Source organism: Alexandromys fortis, unplaced genomic scaffold, assembly GCF_014885135.2.
Source record: "Alexandromys fortis isolate MF-2015 unplaced genomic scaffold, M_Fortis_MF-2015_v1.1 scaffold_139, whole genome shotgun sequence".
In the NCBI taxonomy this organism is placed as follows: domain Eukaryota; kingdom Metazoa; phylum Chordata; class Mammalia; order Rodentia; family Cricetidae; genus Alexandromys; species Alexandromys fortis.
Window position 1 is genome coordinate 463,248 of NW_026068020.1, and position 22,664 is coordinate 485,911.

At 48.9% G+C, this 22,664-nt stretch overlaps 1 protein-coding gene and 1 long non-coding RNA gene across 11 annotated transcripts in view; one reads left to right on the forward strand and one right to left on the reverse strand.

The window, feature by feature from the left end:
* LOC126514258 (uncharacterized) overlaps positions 1-7,952 on the reverse strand; it is a 9,387-nt gene extending 1,435 nt beyond the window's left edge. Inside the window, exons 1-2 of the long non-coding RNA XR_007595538.1 lie at positions 7,108-7,952; positions 911-1,182 (exon numbers count right to left, since the gene is read on the reverse strand). This is a non-coding gene — a long non-coding RNA (uncharacterized lncRNA). The remainder of the gene's footprint in view (positions 1-910; positions 1,183-7,107) is intronic.
* A 119-nt stretch (positions 7,953-8,071) lies between these two features.
* The window catches only part of Hdac4 (histone deacetylase 4), a 260,113-nt gene continuing 245,520 nt past the window's right edge, over positions 8,072-22,664 (forward strand). For 6 of the 10 annotated variants that reach the window (XM_050163040.1, XM_050163039.1, XM_050163044.1 and 3 more), the window contains exon 1: positions 8,694-8,937. The gene's annotated coding sequence lies outside the window, so the exon portion shown is untranslated. The other 4 variants (XM_050163035.1, XM_050163046.1, XM_050163036.1 and 1 more) reach the window with 3 other exon arrangements.

The following is a 22,664-nucleotide window of genomic DNA, read 5'->3' on the forward strand; positions in this document are numbered from 1 at the left end:
CCCTCTCTCTCTCTCTCTCTCTCTCTCTCTCTCTCTCTCTCTCTCTCTGGTGGGATCTCCTGCTTCCAGGAAGAAAAACAGAGATCAGAAGGCCCTTCCAGCAAAGTGGCATGCTCTGGAGAGACTGGAGAGACACGATCTGAGGCTCTTCACTCCTTTGCATGACAGGGATTTTGCGGATGTCTTACAGGCTTTGTAAATGGACTTTGAGTTGATCTAAGAGGACCACATTGGTGGGCCTGATCTAATCAGGAACACTTTTAGAAGTTAAGAGAGGCCAAGTTGAAGAGATTTTCCTGCTGGCTTTGGAGACAAAGGCTGCTGTACAGAGAGACAAGAAACAGAACACAGAGAATGGTCTCAGCTGATAGTTTCTGAAAAGCAGGGACTTCAGCACCACCACTACAAAGAACTGAGTTCTGCCATCAGCCAGTGCACTTGGAAGAGACCCTGAAGCTGCAGATGCAGCCTGAAGAGTCTCCTGACCTGCAGAAGTTGAGAGTTTAGACATATTCAATGCCTGGTTGCACAGTTTAAGGAAACTATGTAATGTAACCACTGAAACAGAGACACTAAGGAGGCAGGGGCAGGACCCCATCTTTCCCTGTCCTGTGTGCCCTTCTCTGCACTGGCTGTGAGGAGGGTTCTTCTGTCTGTGTCAACCCAGTCCTATGGAGAGCAGTCCCCCAGGTCCCTGACAGAGCACAGCTGCTCTCTGAAGGGCTGGAGGGACACTGGTGATGGATGGAAGCTACTCAGTGAACATGCTGTGGCCTGGAGCCAGCCCTGTTGACTTTACTTAAGGATTATCCTTTCTCAGCTGTTTTCACAGGAGGCTTTGGGTAGTAAGTTCTCTCAGCATTTGCCTGAATGTGTCTCTAATTTTTTTCTCCTCAGTGCGTGGATTCACCTGGCCCAGCCTGCTAGGTGATCGGGCTCTTTGCTTAGCATCAAAATCTGTGACTCAGGGATCCTGCAGTTCCCGTGATGAGTCCCGTTGTGCCTTAGGAGGCAAGCAGTCACTTCTCCCTGGTGACGTTTAGAAGGCTTCTGCCTCGTGGCATGCGGTAGCGTCACTGCTGTCTTATCTGGTAGATGCTGTCTTCAGAACGCAGAGATATCTGGATTTCTAAGAAACTCTTTCCTCTAGGCCAATGTTTCTCAACCTATGGGTCACGAGTCCTGTGGGGAGGGGGGTCACACATCAGATATCCTGCAGATCACATATTTACATTACAATCCATAACAGTAGCAAAATTACAGTTTTGAAGTAGCAACAAATCAATTCTATGGTTGGGGGAATCATCACAACACGAGGAACTGTATTAAAGAGTTATAGCATTAGGAAGGCTGGGAACCACTGTGCTAGGCACTTCAAGACATCTTCACACCATGGGTTTTTCCCTCTCTTCCTCCTTTGCTGCCTTGTGGGAGAACAGACCCAAAGGTCCCACTTGAGCTATAAGATCTTATATCCTTGACTTATACGTGAGAACGGGGGAACAGACAGGCCAGGGAAAGGTAGTGAGCAAGGCTAAGAGACAGACTCATCCTGACTTGCTTCCTGGATCCCACAAAGCTTAGGTATTGTGGTCAGATGGCCTTTCTGATGGCCATCAACCAGGCACCAGCTTAAGGAAGACAGGGCCCTGCCAAGTGGGGTGACTCCCTTTGACAGTTCTCCAGAGGGCACAGCCCTCAGTAGTTGATACTTCCAGGGCAGGTAGGGTGCAGCAGCAACGTAGCCACATGGCTCCCGCTCTGAGCAATATCCACAGCCCTCTCTTTGGTTCTCTGGTTTACACACGGGTGGTTTGCTTGGATTCATATACAAGTCACCAATGACATCATTGATTATTATTTTCTATTCCCCTTTGGCTTTCTAATTTTAATAACTACATTCTTCTTGTCTAGAATGTTAAGAAAGTCAGCTCATCTTTTTCTTAGCATCTTTCCATTTGGTTACATATTTAATATGGCTTTCTTTAATTTCCTTAGTCCTTTCCAGTACATTTACTTAAAAACTTTCTTACATTATCCCCCCCAATGTTTTGAGAGGGGTTATCCCTGTTTTTAACCCATTTTCTAGCACTTGTTCACAATGAATCATTCCCTATGGGTCTTATAATTTATATGAAATCTCACATTCTACATAAGAAATTTAGGCTGTATAATTTTTGGCTATGAGCAATAGAGTGAATGAGACTCTATTGCTGGGAGTCCTTGAGAAGTCAGGTTAGGAATTGAGCTACTATCAGAAGCCCCAAGACTCTCCCACAAGGACTCATTTCTGTGTCGGTGCCTGGCTAGCTGTCTGAGTGCTCCATGCTGTCTGTGGTATTGACCAGACCAGAGTGAGAGTAGCCTCTGCGCCCTGCTCAGGGGTAACCTCAGCTTGTCTTCCTGCCTGGAGGGCATGCTTCCGCTACCCTGTGCTCTCTTTGAAGATGTCAACTCCATCTCCTTCCTTGTGCACTCAGCCCCCAGGGCTTGGGTCAGAAAGACCGGGAAAGTTGTTTGCCTGATGAATACATCTGTGTGGGATTTTTCTTCCTCTCCCACCTCTACTGGGAGCCCAAATCCAGGGTCTCATGCATATTAGATTTCTGATCTTTAGTTTTTTTGGCTTTTGAATGCGGGGGGGGGGGGAGTCCTCTTGATAGCCTGCTCACCTAGCTATGTCTGTTCTCAAGGGCTGTCTTTTAGGCCACATTCTTAGATCCGTTTTGTAAGCTAGTCTCCTTTTCTGTAGAATCCTGAACTTTGCCCTCTCCCCGTGCTGAAACTGAAAATGACAACATTCTTCTTCAACTCTTGTGCCTCTATTTCTCAGGCCAGCCCAGAAAGTTGCCTGCTGCCCGTCTCCTGGACACCTTCAGGTCTTTGGCTCTTGCCTTTTCACATCTAACATCTCTTCCCCATATGAAGCCTGGATCCCTGCATGAACTTTGGCCTCTGCCCTCCATCCATAGTGCCTGCCATCAGGATAATCAGTTTTTGCTGTTTTTTTTTCTTTTTTTAGTTCTTAAATTTTTTTTAATTTTCTTTTTACTTTTTGTGTCTTTCACATGATCCACCTTGATCCCATCCATTTTCCCTGTCCCTTGATATCCACCCTCTGCCATTACAAACTCCCCTCCCCCACAAAAGGAAACTCCCCCTTCCCCAAAACAGAAAAAAGAATCTTTTCCTGAAAGCTGTAGTGTGACACCGTGAGCCACACAGTAAACCCTTGTCCAAATATCTTTATTTGCAAGTGTCCATTGCAAAGTCACTGCTCTGGTTCAAGGACTCTGGTTTCTGCTACCTTATTGATGCTGGGCCCTCACTGGAACTCCTCTTGGATATCCTGTTGCTGCCCTGTTCATGGAGGTCCTGCAACTTTGCAGATCATAGATGGGGTGGGCCAACTTATAACCCTTGTTCTGGGCCTGGGTGGTTTCAGGGTTGGTCAGTCTGCAAGTGCACCTCACCACCATTCTCACCGCCAAGGTGAGCTCTCCAGCATTGCCATGGTTAGTTCAGCCCATGCAGTGGTGAGCAAGGGGCGGGGCCAGTCCTGTTTTCCCACCTCAGGGTTGGCTCTCCCACACCTGCACCATCAGGGCCATCTCTATTGTGTTGGCCAGGCGAGGTGCAGGGGCCACTCTCCCAATACTGCAGCTGGTGAGGGGCAGGGACAGCTCTTCTGCTCTTGTGACCTCAGGGCCAGCTGTCCCACCAACCACAGGGACTATGGCTGTTTGTATCAATAGCCTGGTTGAACCATCCTTATTTGGAGTAGGTTTGAGGAGGGGCCTTGGTGGGCAAAGGACAGTGAGACAAAGACCAGGGCTGGAGGGTTGGGGTGGCATGAGCATTGGTGACTTCCATGCCTGCTTGACATCTCTTCCCACCAGTCAGTACCCCTGTAATTCAGGAGCTATCTTGATTGAGTCTCTAGCTCCTCACCCAGTATTTCACCATAAGAGCGTGTCTTCTTTCTCCCAGTGGTTGGAAGATAGCTCTGGGAACACCAAGATCACTCTGGTGTATATATTTTCTCTTAGCTTGGGATTTGCAAATGTTTGCATTTGTAAAAATTATACAATATTGTAACAATGTTTTGTATTTTTCTCCCTTAAAACTTTGACTTTCTTTCCATCTGCGTTGTGTGTAGTCAGGAGATGGTCTATAATAGTGTTGCTTTCAGTTTGGAACGAGTGAACCGGCGGAAGTTTAAAACAAACAGTGAGTAGCAGACAAAGAGAAACAGCAGATAGCAAAGCGTTAACACATCTAGCGACGGTGCTCACAACTTCTAGCAGAGACAACTGGAGCAGCTCGACTCAGGGGGCAACCAAAAGGTAACAACATCAAATCCCAGGCTTGTAAATGATGACAGAAGCCCAGTTAAGGCAAAGAGCTGGAGTTCCCAAATGAGAGTCCTGGGCAGAGCAGTGTCCCCTCAGGTAAGGTTTCCAAGTAAAAGGACAAATAGCAGCAGACAGAAAACGTTATCAGACCAGGTACTCAAAATTACCCAGCAGAAACTGTGTTAGTTGAGGCAGTCAGCCAGAGCTCTCTGTTGAGAATCCTGGTAAGGGTTCTCTCCATAGAGTAGCTTCTGCTTTCTCGTTCCCACTGTGGACTTTTCTAGTATGGGATAAACACTAAAAACTTTGCCGCGATAGTCCACCTTCTAGCTGTGCTCAAGGACACAGTGTCTTCAACCCCCTTAGTTCCTTGCTGTTTTCCCTCTCTGTTACAGAGCCAGAGACCAGCCTGACCCAGGACAGGGGGTTTTAGAGGACACTCAACATAGACATGCTTAGGTCCGGAGTAGAGGGCAACCCTGCTTCCCAGCCAGGCTCAAACAACACATGAGAACTCAGCAATATAAATTACAATGAAAAACCCCACTATTATAGAAAACCATGTCACTTTTATTACATTTGTTTATCATACATGTGCACTTGAGCATGCCATGGCACATGTGTGGAGGTCAGTGGAAAATTTGCAAGAGTGCGGTCTCTTCTCCACCTTGTGGTCTCTGGGCTAGAACTCAGGTCTTCAGGCTTGATGGCATCCATCTTTACGTAATAAGCTATCCTGTGGAACCCAATCATTTCTCTTTTTCCCTGTGAATCTTTAACTGGATATTGACTGACTAGAATAGAGTTCCAGAACTGAAATCACTTGTTGAAAAAAATATACAAAATTGAAGGTTTCATCTGGGCTTGTAGTTGAGAAATTGTCTAAAAGTTTCCATCAGTTGACACTCAGTGACGGTGTAATGGTGTTTATTTCTTCATGTTTGCTTTTATCAACAGATAAAGTGTTGCCTTTCTCCTGTTATTAAGGAATAGAACATTCTGTCATGTTCATTGGGCGTTCCTTCTTTTGTTTTCTTGTCTTTGCCTCTGCTTGTTTGGCTTGGAAAACTGTGCTAGTCTCAGCTTTGAAAGCCTCCTTCCTGTGAAGACCAGCCTCTGCAAAGATGATGCAAGCCTTTCCCTGTTTTAAACTTCATTTGTGTCCAGATGCTTCAAAAGTGAAGCAGCTACTTCCTGCAATATTGTTTTCAGGTGAAGCCTGAGAAAGGCGTGGCTCTTAAATCCAGGGAGTTTTGAAAGGGACTGACTGCCTTCCTGCAAGCTGTATTCCTTGTGTATTCTTCCTTCCTTTGTAAAGATTGACCTTGCTCTTCCCAGACAGTCCAGCCACTGTCCAGCGGAGAGAAGCACTCATCTGGTTTCTGGTCCCATGGTTTGTGGGCTGCTGGTTCCTGGGTGTTCTGTTGCTGCCTGGTTTCGTCACCAGGCTGTTCACATTCATTTGCCTGTGGTTTACTTTTATACTGCTGAGTAATATTCTTGGGTATTTCACAACTGGGGCTTGTCCATTTCACTGCTTATTATGTTAACCATTTTAATTAAGTTAAGCGATCAATACTCCCTTTCATGATTGTTGATGGTATGCCTGACCGATAAGCCCACGGACAGGTTCTTTTTTAAAGTACTTTTTTTTTTTTTTTAAAAAAAATGCTTAGGTCTCCCTCTTCGATGTGGTAGAAATAAATTATTAGCAGTTTGCATTCCATCTTCTTCACTGATTTGAAAAGCTGCCTTCATTACGCCCCACAGGAGTAATATTACAAACAACTAACAATTGGCCAGACACGGGCCTTGGCTTAGGAAGCAGCTCATTAGTGACAGCCTGGACAGACAGTTGCTATCAGTTCCCACCCCGAAGCCAGTTAATTACCTGGGAGCAATCTTACCGTCATTCGTCTTCTTGACCGTGTCTCGAGTGTTCATCTTCCTAATCACGCCGATTCCCAGTTGTTTGGAAGTTACACCTAGGTATTGACTGTGTTCTCTGGTTATGACTGGGAATTCCCCGTCACGTGTTCTAAAGTATCTGCTGTGATGGCCCAATGCTTACTCTGCACATTCACTACTGCAGTTAGTATGTCTAAAAGGTTTTTCCTACTTAGGTGCTGGTGACCAAACCCAGGGTCATAAGCACGAATCTTGCCACACAGTTTGGACTGGCTCTACTTCTAAACTGAGATGCCAGGATTGTAGGTGCACACAATTAATTATAGGTTATCTGGCCCACCCAGATCACTCTCAATATTAGAGAAGAAACCCAGAGCCTTGTTTGTGTCAGTCAGGTACGCTGTATAGTCTTCAGTCTGAAAGGAGTTTTTTTGTATTTAATTTTTAATTGGTGGGTTTCTACTAATTCTTGGGTGTTTGCGTGTAAGGGGTCTGCCTTTATTTCTGATCTTTGGACAGTTTGGGACTGAGACTCTGTGAAGACCTTTGGAACCCTGGGTGGTGCTGGTGTGGCCCCTCTTCTAAGCTAGGTTTGCTGCTACAGCCCTTCTATGTAAAGAGCACAACTCTTCTTTTTGTTTTTTAGAGACAGGGTTTCTCTCTGTAGCTTTGGCACCTATCCTGGATGTTGCTCTGTAGACCAGGCTGGCCTTGAACTCACAGAGATCCACCTGCCTCTGCCTTACGAGTGCTGAGATTAAAGGCACCTGCACCACCACGCTCAACTGGGAACCCAACTCTTAATCAGCATACAGCAATACTCCCCACCCCCTCTGAAACCTACCTTTTGAAAACAACTGCATCCGAGATTAGATTTCAAAACTTTCTCATGTAACTTTTGTTCAGGTTTGTCTTCCATTCAGTACTCGTAAAATGTCTGATTACTGGGTATCTTAATGCTTTCAAGTCCTTCTGAACTTCATTTTTCCTCGGAACGTTAGCTGGCTACAGATCATGCGTTATTTTGTATGTAAATTGGTTGGTGTACTTTTCCATAGGCAGCTGCACTAGCGCTCCTAAGTGCTGTCATTTTTGTCTGCTCTTTTACTATATTCCATAAATCAGCCCTTAGTTTCACAGCTGAGCTACCCTCGCGTATGAATTTCTCCCAATGAACGAAGCTTTCTAAACACTATTACCCTGAGTTCACGAAAAGACTCCATTGCATTCTGAGAATTGTTTTAAACCACAAAATTGGAGCTTTCTCCAAATTATGGACCCAAAACGCTATTAATCTCTGCTCAACCCTACAAGGCAAGGCCTAGCAAATAGGCCAGTATCCTAGGTCACTAGTCAGAGGCCATGCAGGGTGGACCAGATGCTCTCTCCTTCAGGCTGGACACGGGATTCTGGAAATAGCATGCACGCACTCAGGATGAGAAGTTGTACTACTCTCCTGACGAAAGGAACTGGACCCAAGGGCGCCAGAAACGTAGCTTTTCACGCCCCTCAACTGTGAACGCCAATCATAGGTGCTTGGCCCTGGCCTAGTGGACAGACGCCCAGCGATGTCGCCAGCTACAGCCTTGCGGCTGTGAACCCGCTGCCGGCAAACAGGGACGCTGTGACGGCGACCCCGGGCCTACACCCCCAGTTCCCACGGCCGCGCTCAAAGCCCCGGTGCCAGAGCCGCACCCCCGAACGGCGCGCCCGCCGCGGGGCAGGGCGGGGCCCGGCGCGCCTGCGCACTCCCTCAGGCTCGGCGTCCCCCGGCACGCAGCCCACGTGACCTGTGCCTTGCCCAAGATGGAGGTTGTAACCAGGCCTGGCGGGGCCCCCGCCTCAGTTCGCGCCCCTCTGCGCCCCCTTGGAGCGTGAGACAGGAGCTCATGCACACCGTATTGACCCAAGCAGCGCCGCGGGCTGCCGAGCAGGTCTGGCTAAAACTTCCAGTCAGTGCCCGCCCCAGCTCCCTGCTCTTTCTCTAGAGAGAAACTACCATCGCTGGCGCCTGCAAATCCTCAGTACGCCCCGCTCGCCGGGATTGACAAACCCGGGAGCCAATGGGGTTTTGAACTTTTGCAAGAGGGCGGGTAGAGGCGGAGCCTCTTTGTAGTGCCCGCGGAGTGGGGCCGGCTGTTGGGCTACTGTGGGGCGGGCTTAGGACTCGCGGGCTAATGGGAGGGCAGCTGAGCGCTCGGAGGCGGAGCCGAGCCGTAATTGACGCTTTCTTCATTAGAAACCAGGCAGGGGGCGGGGCCCGCGGGGGGGGGGAGGTGACGCAAGGCCGTTGAAGCCAATGGCTGACGGGCCGCCGGCGGGAGGGGCGGGGCCGGAGTGCCTGACGGGCGTAGGGCGCGGCCTATCCCAGCGCGGCTCTGCGCTCGAGGGGGAGCAGCATCATGGTTCAACGTGGGTCAATTTTTTGTGAATGAGGAGGGGAGGTTGTGGGGCCGCCGCCGCGGAGCACCATCCCCGCCGCCGCCGCCCGAGCCCGAGCCCGCGCGCCTGCTCGCGCCGCCGCCGTCGCCGCGCCGCCTCACGCCCGGCCCCCTCAACGCGGCTGCTGTCGCCGTCGCCGCCCGAGCCCGCCCGCCCGCCGGCGGCGGCGCAGGCTGAGGAGATGCGGCTCGGAGCGCCCGAGCAGGGCTAGACGCGGCCCGCCGCCGCCGCGGTAAGCCACCGGCCGTCATTGTCCGCGCCGCCCGGTCGCTGGCGGCAGGTGGACGCCCGGCCCCGCCGAGGCCTCGGGGCCCTGCGCCGCGGGCTGGCGGGCGGGAGAGCGGCCTGCGCCGGCGGGCGGGCAGGTGGGCGCGCGGGGGCGGGGGCCGGGGCGTTTATGTAACTTTGTCAGCCTGTGAGTTTGCAGAAAACGCCCCTCGGCGACGGCTGGCGGCGGGGCGGGGGCCGCGGCTGGGCCCGGACCGCCGCTGGGCTGGCGAGGAGCTGCGCGAGCCCGGGAGGCGACCCGGTGTCCACCCTGAGCGAGGGTTCCAAAGGCACGGCTGTAGCCCACACCGCGGGAGTCGGTCGGAAAGGCCGGGTGTGGAGCCCGTGTTCTCCTTTAATGCACACCGAAAATTTGTTAATAACTTGCAGCCGCCGATAGCAGTGTTTTGGTTATTGCATGCTGTAAATTGACCTGCTGTGACACGATTTTCAAATAAAGCGTCGCAGAAATTAAACTTAAGTTATTTTAGAACTAATGACTTTCTTAACTAAATCCTAATTGCATTACTGTAGAGACCTACCTAATTGCTTTCCGAGAGCCACTCCGCCTGCTCGGGGAGGGAGGAAAGGCCTGTGTAGTCACTTTGCCTCCCTGATTTTCTCTGCTCAGGCTTTTCTGCCTGTTCCCGCAAACCACCTAAGCATTTAAGGCCTCGGAGTATTAACGTGTAAACAGCCCCGCCGCACTTTGGGGCTAGGGGGATGCTGGCGGCTTGCACCTTGACCTGGTTTCGCTTTTTCCTCCATGATATGATCGTGGTTGCCGGGAGTTTTAATTGCTTCTGATAATTCCGTGCATTATTTGAGGACCGGTCTGATGAAAGCTAGTGTGGTGTGGTTTCAGAATCCAGCCAGAAAAGTGGTGGTGGTGGTGGGGATAGTGCTTGGGGAGAGGCAGGGAGGTTGAATTAAGAAAACTCAGCTGCTTGTACACAAATATACACTATAGCAGTTACAAGGCAGCAAAAGTTATTGCAGAATTTTGCAGTCTCTATGGCAACACAATTACTCCATTATAATTGGAAATGCAAAATGCCACCCAGTTAGAAGTTCATCAGAATGGAGTTTTGGATATCAGAAATATGTGAGATTTAGTTAAAAATTCATTTTTTCCCAGGTAGCTTCTGCAGCTCTAGTCTCGGTTCAGTTGTCTATTTTTAAGACCCATCCGCTTTCCCAGATCTGCCACTCCTCGGGATCTGTGGCATCTTTCCCCAGAAGAACTCCCCATTTGTGTGGGAGGGAAGTATTTTCATGCCTTTAAAAACACACACCCGACACACTGTAAGACTTCTATGGTTTTCTGTGTTCTGGCTTTTCTTTTAAAGATCAAATGCCTTCCTAAAGAGCAGTAATCACTCAGAAGAGGCTGGGTTTGCTAGAAGGCAGAGAGAGGTAACACTGCCCCCTTTAGGGGTCTGCTGTCTGCTTATAGGGGAGATGGGAGCGTTGTGGGGGAGGAAAAGGACTGTGGACTACAAGCAAGCCTGGAAGGCCTAGGGACCAAAGACAGATGTGACCAAAGCAGCCCTAGCTGGAATGTTCTGTGGTTAGCAATATCAGAGAGCCGTGCAACATAAAACGCCCCTGAATGGCACCTCAGAAGCCTAGGGGCTACTGCTGCACGAGGTGGGCGAGATGACATGGCACTCTGTCTTCGTGGGTCCTCCGGCACCCAGCTTGGCTTCGGTTTCAAATCTGTGTTAGGAGGATGCCCCTCTTGATGTTTACCAGAAGAGCTGTAGTGCTGGAAGTTTCCACACATCGTGGGGCTGCTGCAGCTTAATTTCGTTATAACTCTTTCCTTTTAACTACTGCATATTTTTGCCCAGTAATCGACTTCCATTTTCCAGCCTCATTGTGAGGTTTCAATGCAGCATGAATGGCTTTGAATTCCAATCCTTTGATGTTGGGGGTGGCACCGAAGGAAAGGCGACTTTGTGCCGTCCTAATTGCCAGAGCAGAAGAAAATTTCATCACTCCCGTCGAGCTCGTCCATGCCATTTTCTATTGAAAACGGATGGTTTTTCAGAACTCTGAGGCTGCCATAAGTAATACATTAATACCTGATGTAGGGAGCCAGGGAGATGCAGAAATGAGAGACACCTGCTGCTGCTGCTGGAATATTGGGGTGGGGGCCTCAGTCCATAGTTTTGGTTGTCTCTGAGGCTCGGGGGTGACTGTGTAGACTTCAGAGGGTGAAGCCAGAGTTGAGTCCATGTCCCATTCGTTGTAACCCATTCTATTCTGGGGTAGGGGCCCCAAAGAGATTTTTGATTCTCCAGTGACCTACTGTTCAGCCAACTCTGGGCTTTAAGTGTGACCCTGACCTTTGAGGTTCATGGCAGTTGACCGAGGGGCAGAGTCAGAAGTGCTGCTGCATTGGAGCAGACCCTGCTCCATGACTACAGAACTCACTGAGCTGAGGTCGGCTGTGTTCTGTCATGAGGTCCGTTTGCTCATGGGCTCATGTGAATGCGCAGTATAGGCTTTGTCTAGGGTGGAATGTGGGCTGGCATCTGCAGCTGCTCTTGGCTTTGCTGCTGCCCTTGCCTCTCTGACATGTCTCCTTACTTCCTGGAAGGCCATACCAGGTCCACACAGATGGCCTCCACTGGAACCCTCCACGTAACTGAACTAGGTTAGAATTCTGGAAGTTCTCGAGCAGATGTCCTCTCTGGATCAGGGAGATTACACAAATCAGTAGCTAGTGTTTCATGAGCACGCGGTCAGGGCCATGGGCCATTCTTGGAGCACTTTCCAGTTTCCTTTATTGCTCCCATAGCTACAAGAGATGGGTGATGCTACACATTCTTTGATAGAAGGGATGTGTGAGAGGAGTGGCAGCCTTGCGTCCCAAAGGCTGAGTTCTTCTTTGCCTCTGCTTGAGGGCCAGAAAGATCCCGGTGTGGAAGGTCAGTGCTGTTGTTTGGACAGCAAGCACAGCTAACTACCTTGAGAAGATAATTTGGAATACCTCTCCAGTGTAGTGTTGGGTTGTGTGTCCTTGCAGCTGTCACGGTTCTCTGAGTGTCATCTGGGTCAGGGAAGTAACGCTGATGTTCTCATGCTGTCTTACATTGTGTCTTCTGTGTATGGTTTTGGGCCAAGGGTAGCATTGAAAGGTTCTGGGTTCCATCCATAGCATTGCAGAAATTGAAAACAGCACAGTCCAATTGGGTTAGCCAGTGGTTTCTACATCCTGTTCCTTGCTTGGGTCTCTTGAGGAGATCTGAGGCTGTCTGGGAGCAGGTGGTGGCAGCAGAAAATGGCCTGTGGTCTGTGTCCATCTTTAACCAGAACTGCTTAGTGTTCACTAGTAGTCTGTCAGTTAGTTACATGGTAAATTTTTATTGGAAGCATGCATTTGAGGATCACAAACTGAAAAACTACTCATTTAAATGTTCTTATCCTAAAAGCAAGATAGAGCTTTAAGAGATAATATTAGCAGATTTAACAGTAAGAAAAAAGTCTCTGGTGAAAGACTCCATAACCAAGATTCAGAAACAAGAGAAAGATACACAATTTATTTGGTCTTTATGAGATTAATGGCCAGTATATAAAGAGCTTTTGCAAACTAACAATAAAAGGATGAGCTTCCCTGTTACAAGATTAGGAAGGAATGCAAGTAGGCAGATCACAGCTAAGAAGAAAAGACTGAGCTTAGCTAATAACCCAGTGTACAGAAGATTCCGTCTGTGCCCTTTGTATTAGTTCATTTGATAATAGCACCCAGGGTTGTGATAAGGATTCCTGTCCTATATAAATTATATGTAACAATTGCTTAGACTGGGGCTTAGGCCCATGGAAGTAGAATGTAAGCACTAGGTATTACACACATTTGTTTTGTAGTGAGAGCAATATATACCGTCATGTAAAATGTTTAATTGTTCTCCAGGAAAGTATCAAAATGTGAATGGCCATTCATTCAAGTGGCAACTCTGTAGCTTTGATGAAAGACTGTAATAAGCACATTATACCCAGGTACATGTGGGGCATGGACTGTGCCATTTAAGAAGTTCAGCTCTGTGAGTACCCTTGTTGCTTCAGAGGGATGCGAGGGGGGGATTCTGCCTGTGCATAGCAGGCAGGCAGGGAGGCATTTGGCCCAGAGCAGTCTGCAGACTGGCCTTCTGGTTTTAAGAGTCTCCAAGGTGATACTGTTGGCCATTGGGATATCAGGAAAATGGGGCATAAGAGACTTTCATTGTGTTTATATGTGTTGGTGTTAGTTATACATTTTTGCAGTATAAAAAATGTAAAGTGGTGCAGTAGTTGTATTAAAACAGTTGTTAGTGCTCTATTTCTTTTTCTTTTCTCTTTTTTAAAGGAGAATAACCAGGTCCTTGGGAAGCTGGTAGGAAGACTTAGCATTAGAAGAATCTGAGATTGTTGCTCTGAATCACTCTTAAGCTCTCCAAGGTGGAGCTGACCTGGGTCTGCTCTGCTCCTGTGCAGTCCATGCTGCAGGCTGTTTCTAATGGACCTACGAAAGCAGGTTTCTATCTAACTCTCCATGCAGGAACTCCTCTCAAGGTTTCTCTGGAAGACCCAGAAAGCCTGTGGGTCCTTGCCTCTGGTTTCCTGACCTTCACTCATGGTGTTTCTCCCATTGCTGAGCTTTCACTGTGCTTGCTCTGCTTCCTCGCTTCTGAGAGGTCGTCTTTGGTCTGGGCCTTTGCACAAACTGTTCCTGTTGCCTCTGTCTTGAGTTCATGTCTTCGCTTCAGTCTTCTATTCAACTTAGTTTAAAGGCCTTCTTGCTCTTTCCTCACGTTATCCAGTTGTGCAATTTCAATAGCTTATGGTGGCATTAGTTGTTTAATGTCATCTCTTGCTGGCTGAAGACTTGAAGGAGTCAAAAGGCAAGAGTGCCTCATACCTGCTTTGTGCCTGGTCTATGGGCAGCTCAGGTACCTGATGAACGTGTGTGCAGTGCAGTGCAGGAATTGGATGCAGAGCTGGGTGAGGATGTACACCCAGTCCGTTGCCCCTGTGCTGTCTGCTTATGTTCTGGAATTGCCTGTTCTCTAGCCGCCACCCCCTCCCCCCCAAGCATCTGGGAACTTCTTGCTCCTGATTTTGGAGATTACACGCTGTTAAGTAGATCCATAAATACAAGTGAAGTGGGTTCTGTGATGTAGCAAGGAGTGAGAGGCAGAAAGGACTTACACACAGCTGCCAAGTAGCAAATGGGCCATTGTGCCTGGCCAGGGCAAATGCTCCCAGCTTGTCCCATGGGTGGGTGGTGGGGCTGGCTGTGGTATTCAAGGTGGCAAGCTGCTGCTCCTGTTAAAGGCATTTTCCCTGTTTGTTTTAATTTGGAATTAATAACATTACTTAGTCATTTCTTATTTAACCTCATAATTTTAACATGATCCCTTAATATGGTTGCATACATAAACATTTTAGAGTCTGCTCTGTTTAAAACTGCATGTTGAGCTTTGTTAGTTTACTGTTGTCTGTGAAGTATTCCATCTCTGTGAGTCAAGAGCTTTTGTTGGATTGATGTTTAAGCTTGAGACAATAAATCACCTATGGCTTGAAAGCCTGTAGCAGTATTCCTAGTGGGAGTGTTGTCCCAGTGGTGAGGGAATGGTGACTCCCTCATTGGCCTTACGGGCTGCTTTTTTGCTAGAGTAGTTCTTTTTGAAACAGAAGTTTTTATGCTTCTCTTATCCTTGATCTCTGGTGCTGAAGAAGGTCCTGAATATTTCTGATGGATCTGCAGTTGTTTTCTAAGTATTCATCCTGCTCACAATGTGTCCAGGTTATCGTTTCAAACTAGACTTTGGTGATGGGACTCCGTTGAACATCTGTGTTGTGGCTGGCACAGAGGCCTGGAGCATCCCAAACCTTCCTACCACCGGCCGCCAGAAAGAAACACAGGTGCAGATAGGGACCTAGGAAGAGCAACAGACATACAACAGGTGCTTAAGGTTACCATCCCAAGAACCAGGGTTGTGTGAAGCATGAAGAGGGGAGTCTGAGAGGGCTCCTTGTGGCTGGGGCGGTAAGAAGCCTGAGCAAGTTGGGGGGGGGGTAGGAGCATTTGTCTGAGAGTAAGTAGGTGTGGTCTTTTTGAGTCAGCCATTGTGGTGGGACTGCATCAGGGTGGGAAGGCCCTCATGATGGAATGATGGCCCAGCTTCAGGGATTGCATAGCTGGAGTGTGTAAGCAGAGAAGAGCTGGGTATTCTTGTACTGGCTGCAGGGAGCTCGTCCTTGTGAAGGACTGCTGTGCCTTGCAGTGCAGTCATCTGGTGTCTAATGTGGCTGCATTCCTTGATTCTGTTTCTTATGCCTATGCCTGGCTTTGCTGCTACTGCACCTTACCTCTGACTGTGTTGAGACACATCTTCGAGGCTCCCAGGTAGCTTGTGGCTGGGATCTCTGCGGAGTATGTGTTAGGGCTAGGGTTTGAGCACCATCATGAAGAGCCCCCCTGTGCCAAGCTTTTGGGTCACACCACTCTGAAGCTGGAGCTGCAGACCAAGGGGGAGGGGACGGGGCTCAGTCTGTCTTTCAAGTATGCTGCTGAGAGCTTCCTCAATGGCCCACCCAGAACCTCTTAGAGAAGAAGCTTATTTAGGTCAGATGCTTGCTGGGAGCCAGTGGAGGACAACCTCTCACCTTGACATCAGTGTCTGCAGCAAAGCCATTGCTTGTTGGCTCATGTCATTGCAGTAGTGTGGCAGCTAGCAGGTCAGCAGGGTGTGTCAGGACACACAGTCTCTGCTCTTTATTGCCTAGGGGGCACCCTTTAAAGCTTGCTTACCTCCTCCGAACTCATGCTAGAGCCCTGTGATCCACTAGGTGAGGTTTGGGATGTGGCCTCCTGGGCAGGGGGTACAGGTTGGCTAGTTAGGTCTAAGGTGCCCTTGGACTTTAAAGAGTAGTTGGTAAATGCCACAGTGGGTGAGGCCCCTTTTGTTATGGTATTTCTGTGAAGTCCATACTAGATAGGACTGGCGTTGGTGATCTCTATCCCCTTTCTGTTGGATACTCCTTTGCAGCTCCTGTGTTATACTTCCCTTGCCTCTCTGAGCTGGAGGGACACATCCAGGGCTGCTGAGTTCCCAACTTTTGCTTTTGCGGTGAGTTCCTTTTCCATAGCAGGTTATTGCCTTTCATTTTTACTGCCCTGGTCATTTTGCAATAGCTCCAGTGTCTCCTGCAGTTGTCAGCTGAAGTGGCAGCTGACCTGAAAGTTCTGTGCTTTGGTACCTATTGAAGTCCCCAGGCAGCGGGGCTGGCTCTTTTCTTCAGCAGCTGGCATAGAGCAAACCACAGTGCTGAGGCTCGTAGAAGAGCATGTTGGGATTTAGAGTTAGTCAATAGTCTTTCCTAAATAACCACATTTCCTATACCAGGATAGACTGTGATCATCATTTGGGTATGCTTTGGTGACAGATTTTCAGAATCTAAGTGGGGATATAACTAGACGAGCAAAGAGGCCAACAATGGGATTTTACTTATCTGAGGTGCATTGTCTTCTGGCTCCTTGGGTGGGCTCATTACAGGTGTGGGATGTATGCGTGGCTCTGTTCATCGTGGTGCCATTGCCTGTGGGCTAGGATAGTGGTTTTGACGCTGACTTTCCACAACTCTTGGCTGTTGGAGATAGCTTGAGTGTTGAGTCAAACCTGAGTCGAACTCCCCAGCTTAGCCTTTATGACTTCCTTGTCTCGATGGCCTTTGTGCATCTCATGCCATCTGTAGGATGGAGGGAGAGGAGACCCGTTGGAGGTTCTAGACAGGTGAGCACTCTTAAGGACTGGCCTTCATTTCCCTGTCTTTTTTCTCTTTCCTCCACATTTATGCTGCTCCTTATCCTCTTTGCTTGAAGGCCTCTGGTAGGAATAGTGGGAAGGGCAGAACATGTCATCTGCAGGGATGTTGTTGGTGATTAGGCCTTTGATGCAACTGCAGGACTTTCTGAGGCCTGTGTTAGCTTAGGGTATCTCTGCATCTGCCAGAATTGTGGTTGGGAGGCCTCTCAGCAGTGTCATTTGGGAGCAAGAATTTCTCTGTCTTTTGTCTTTGCAGGGGCTGTTTTGTAGCTTGTGGATACCAAGGACTCGAGGGCTCAAGATAGTTGCTTTTGGAATGCTGTGAGCCCTTCAGGGCACTACTCTGTGTATTACAGTCCCTATCTGCAGGCAGGGCCTGGCCTATGATTGTAATTGTTTTGCCACTGAATCTGTGTAGTTCTTTTGTGTGACATGTACCTGGCCAGTGGTGCTGTCCTATCTCCCCGAGGGGCTGTGGAAGTGGCTTGATGACCTTTTTATGATAGATCTCTATTGTCAGTACACTACCTGGTATTATGAAAAAGAACTGCTTTGTGGTCCTGAGCCACAAGTGCAGTTACTAAAGGTTTCCCTGTTTCTGCAACTGGGCGGTTTCCACCCTTCTCTTCACTGTTCCCCCTCGATATGAGCAAGAATCACTGTCATCCTAGGCAAGCTAACAGTGACTAGAGGGACACTTCATGACAACATGCTCAGGATATGGGTGCTGTAGGCATGTAACAGCATCTGGTGGCACAGCAAGGGACAGAGACCCTGTGTAGGACAAGAAGGACTGAGGAAAAGGCCATGGTCACTCTCCATGGGGATTGCTGTGGCCAGCAGCATACACTCTGGAAGAAAGCCCCTGAGGAGTGGAGGTGTATAGAATAGGGGACCAGGTGATGTCCTTCTGAGATGACTGAAAAGGCAGCAAGCATATGGTGGCTCTGAATGTCAAACAGATCTTTCTGGTGTTAGCTTTATCAGGTAGGGTCCCTTTGCACAATTCATCACTCACTCTGGAAATTGACTGGCCCACTTTCCAAAGTACAGATGAAGGAAGTTTCCAGCTGGGCGGGAGCTGTCTCCTCTACAATGTATTAAGGATTCCTCCCCCCCCCCCCATCCCCCTTGCACTTGATCTTAGAAAAGTCAGCTTCATGGGTGACAGGGCCCTGCTAAGTGTCCCAGAAGTCCTTCACTGCATGTACTTCAGAAAGAAATGTCTTTGCCTCAGCAGAGTCTTGAGTTCATGCTGGTTGGTCTGGCTTTGGTCTTACAACATCTCTGAGTCAGGCACTGCCATGAGAACCACAGACTGCACTGCGTGGCTCAGCCTACATGCTGCTGCTGGGCTCGCCTCTTCCGGAAACTGACTAGGACATCAGCCTCCGCCTATGGAAATGGCTGCTGTCTAGAGTAAGTGAATGGGAAGGGATACTGAGGAGGGTGTCGGTTGCTAGGTTGTTGGAGCTCCTGGATCTTCCTTAGGCTTTGCACCAGTTCTGGAGCAGTCCTTGAGTGAGCTCGGGCTCATAGCACAAGCCACGTCGTACACTTTGCAGACCTGAATCTCAAGTGATCCTCTCTGAGGGAAGAAGATCTACTTAGGAGGTGGAGTGTGCTCAGCAAGGTCAGCTGGAGGGCTTGGGTGGGATTCTCCAGTGTCGCTTGCACATTTCTGCCATAGCGTCTTGCAGAGACAGGGTCGTGCTTTATTCACCCCCAGTGGCTAACTGGTGAATACAGATGACCTCAGAGAGGGACTGCGTACCTCCACATGGGTCCTATGGTGGCACCAGGTGGAAAGAGATTATGTTGTAGAGTCTGGTTGTAGTCCAGTGAGGTGAGTGTTCATGGCTGGGGTTCTAAGTAAACAGAAGGGTGGAGGGCAGACCAGAGTGCCAGTAGCTGGGCTGCACAGAAGCACAGAGAGTAGGACATCCAGACCTACTAGCCAGCTTCTTTCTGTGGCTGGCCCTGGTCCTTATGGCTATTAGATGCCTGAGGATACTTCTGCCACAAGGAGGGAGGAGTGGGCAGGCGCCAAGTGTCTCCTGAGAAGACATAGTACAAATACAGCTCAGGCCCAGGCAGTGACCATGCTATACCCTTTCCTGTGTGCTAGTGAGGTTTTGGAAGGAATATACTTTGGAATTGGACTGAGGGGCTTCAGAGTCTGGGCTTTATGGTCCTCCAGCAGGCCACAGGTCAACTGTTCGGCCTTTTGGCCCCAGTCTTCATTTACAGCATGGACAAGAGAATTTCTGTCTCTGAATATTTTGTTATTAGGCATAATGCAGAGGTTGGAATCCTAGCCCCTAACCTTACACCAGCATGAGAGGAATTAGCCTCGCTGCTTTCTGAGGCTCATATGCGTGGGGCCAGCTGTATCTTCCTTTGCTTCTTGAGTGTCTAGCATGGGCCAGGCCCGGTGCTATCATTATATATGGTCTCTATGCACCATAGCTTGGATGCTTTTGCTTCTTGTCTAACACTGAAGAAGCTGATGTTCCTAGTTTGGCAAGTTCCATGGTGAGAGCCATGATTTCAAGTTGGCAGCTGCTCTGAGCCTGTGCCTTTTTTGCCTTCATATTAGTTGGGGTACACATGGAATAGTGCCTCAGTTGGAAGAGCACCCACTAAGGAGTCTTGGGTGGCTATGTGTGGTGAGGGGCTTAGACTTTGAGAAACATGCCAGGTGTGCATCTGGCATGGTTGTGTATGAGCTATTCTCTTGGCATTTGCCTGGCCTCTCCTGTTTTCTTGTCTGTACAACCAGAGTGGTGGGACCTTGCCATGGCTATGTTGTGTAAGGATCAAGTATCACATCCCTGGCAGCAGGCACAGGCTAGCCACAGATAAGTGTGTGGAGGGAGGCAGCAGCTGTTTTAGCCTTGGTATGCTATGCCTAGTGTAGAGAGTATTCTGACCAGAGCGGCGCCTGCACACCCTTCACAGATTTCCTGACATAGGAGGCAGGGTGGAAGATTCTCTTAGAGGTCGTGTTGGTGGCCTATGTACCTGGGCAAAGGACACTGAAGACCTATACCATGGGTGGCAGGACTCAGGACAGGAAGTGGCCTTGTGGAACAGGCTGGGGAATGTTCTGGCTACTGGTTGATATTGTACAGGGCTTGGCAATTGCTTTGGCAGGTGACCTTGTTTATGCCATTGGTTAGCTACACTCCCCTTTCTCTTTCTTCAGCCCTGCTTTAGCTCTGTGAATGCAACCCCTGACCCCATGCGTGTACAGATATGTGCACACAGCTATCATCATTTGCGTGTGTGCGGCACATGTGTGCCCACACGCACGTTCGTGAGCATATGCATATGTACATAGAGCCCGTATCCACCGTGAATTTAGATTTCTCTCATAGATTCCTGGTGGGTGAGGGTCAGCCAGTGCTCAGTTTTCCTCACCATCACTCACTGAGGAACTGAAGACTTGGGGACTCTGTGCTTGTGGTGGTGGTTAGGGTGATGAGCTCCTTACTTAGGGAGTATGGTCCTTACCCAATTCTTCCTCTGCATGGAAATGCTGGGCCTTAATCTTTAGAGCTAAGAATACTGAGCAGTCCTCTCCAGGGCAGAAGTCCTAAGTGTCATCTCATTAAGTACCCTTGAGTGGGCCAGGCTTTGGGCGGATATGGCCTTCTGAGGGTTCTGGGCCTTGGTTTTTAGGCTTCAGATATAGGCCAGGACTTACACTTAAATTTAGTGCTGACCTCTTTCCTTAGGGCATTCCTCTTAGTTTTTCAGGTATAACTGTGGCCTCAGTCTTTGCCAGGATAACCCTGGAGTATGTCAGAGGATGCTTCTGTCCAGAGGACTCCACTCTCCATCTTTTTGTGGCTCCATATTGTCCATTTTGTTCTTGGAATCATCCAGGGCACCAGACTTTGTCCCTACTTGGCTTGCCAGTTCTGGTGTCCATGGAAATTTACCTTATTCATACTCTTCCTTGGAAGTTAGCCTCAAAGCTGTGTTTCATGGGTCATTCTGTGGCCAGGGCTCTGTGACCCAGTCCTGGTGGTCTTGGTGTTATTTCTGCCTCTGGTGCAATCTCTTTCCCTGTCAGTACTGCTGATCCTTCTTCCTGTTTCAGGGTTGACCCTCTCCTGGCTATGACATTGACTTTTCATGTGATTGCTCCAGGGATGCCTTCCTGGCTTGGACCTGACCTTCCCTCAGACCCTAGCCTCTGGTTTTTCTACTTGTTACCCTGTCCTCATCTTCCCCCTCACGCCCGCTCATGCCATTGTCCCTCTAATATCTGCCTCATCTTCAGGGTTCTCTTGGCTTGATTTAGCCCCCTTAAGCTGGTTCCTTCCTATATCCTTCCTCAGTGGACACATTGCCTTGGCCCTGTTTGGGAAACTCTGGGCTTTTCTGCTCCAGGCCTTTATGAATTCTTGCCCTGGGCTGGTTTGGGTTGTTAGGACAGAGCTGCAGGTGATTGCCCTAGTTGTCTCTGATGGCCAGACAGTACACTTCTAGTGATACTGTCACAGCCTTGGTACTGACTGTTGTCTTTCTTTCCTCCTGCCCTCTTGGTGAGTTGTGAGGAGTGGTGGTGAAGGCCACGATTATAGGGTCCAAGGCATGCCATGCTACCTCTTCCTGTCCAGGAACCGAAGCAGGTGTGTGCTGCTCTTATACAGCTAAGTCTCATGCCTAGAGTTATTCACAGGCTTGAGGCTGGGAATAGGTTGCCTCTGGGCACCTGTTCTTCATTTTCTTTTTTTCTTTTTTCTTTTTTTTTTTGTTTTTGTTTTTATTTTTTTTCAAGATAAGTTTTTTCTGTGTAGCTCTGGCTGTTCTGGAACTTGTTCTGTAGACCAGGCTGGACTTGAAATCAGATTCATCTGCCTCTGTCTCCCAAGTGCTAGGTTTAAAGGTGTGCCCCAACACATCACTGTCCATCCTATCTTCTCCATATTGAGCTCTCTCAATTAACTCTCATTAAACTGGCAGAAGGTGACCAGAATCCTCTTACATTTAGACCTTGAAGGGCTCCAGAACTGGGTGTGTCCTCCTTTTGAGAGTAGCTGTCCTGCTTGTCCCAGTGTATCGAGAAGAAGAACACTTTCTCTGCCTCCTGGTATGAGGGCGGCTAGGAGGCAGCAAAGTTCAACTAAGATGTGTGCATGGTTAGTGCTGGAGAGAGGGGTGGGGAGTGTTTGGACCCTAGTCATGTGAGTCCTGATTCCTGAGAAAATCATCAGAAGAACAGGGTATATCCCGTGGAAGTCAGTCTTGGGTCCTTGTGTATACACACACACACGTGTGTGTGTGTGTGTGTGTGTGTGTGTGTGTGTGTGTGTGTGTGTGTGCGCGCGCGCGCTGTGTGGTATTTGTTTTCTCCCTCCTCTGGGCTTACTTGTATTCTTGCACTGGCCCCTACCCACATCAGTGTGGTAACCTGGAGGACGTATAAGGAGACATTTCTTGTCGGTATGTCCTTGACCTGTGGATTCATGAATGTGGAAGTTTATCTTAAACTGCTAAAACCTCATCCTTGGCCAGATGTGGTAGTGTACGCCTTAATTCCAGGACTCTGGAGACAGAAGTAGGCAGATCTCTGAGTTTGGGGACAGCCTGGTCTACAAAGTGAGCTCCACACTCACTTTGGACAGTTACTACAGAGAAACCCTGTCTTGGAAAACAAAAACAAAATTACTCTAGGCCATATTTAATACAGTGAACATTTTAGGGCTAAAAGCAGAAGGGCCCTGGGAATGTGCTTCGCAGCCAGTATGTGGTAAAGCAGCCAGACCCATCTTAACAGTCAGCCCTTGCTCCTTTGGAGGAAGGGCAGTTCCTTTTTTTTGAAGGCTCCCTCACAGAGAGGGGATAAAAACCTTCCAAATGCCAT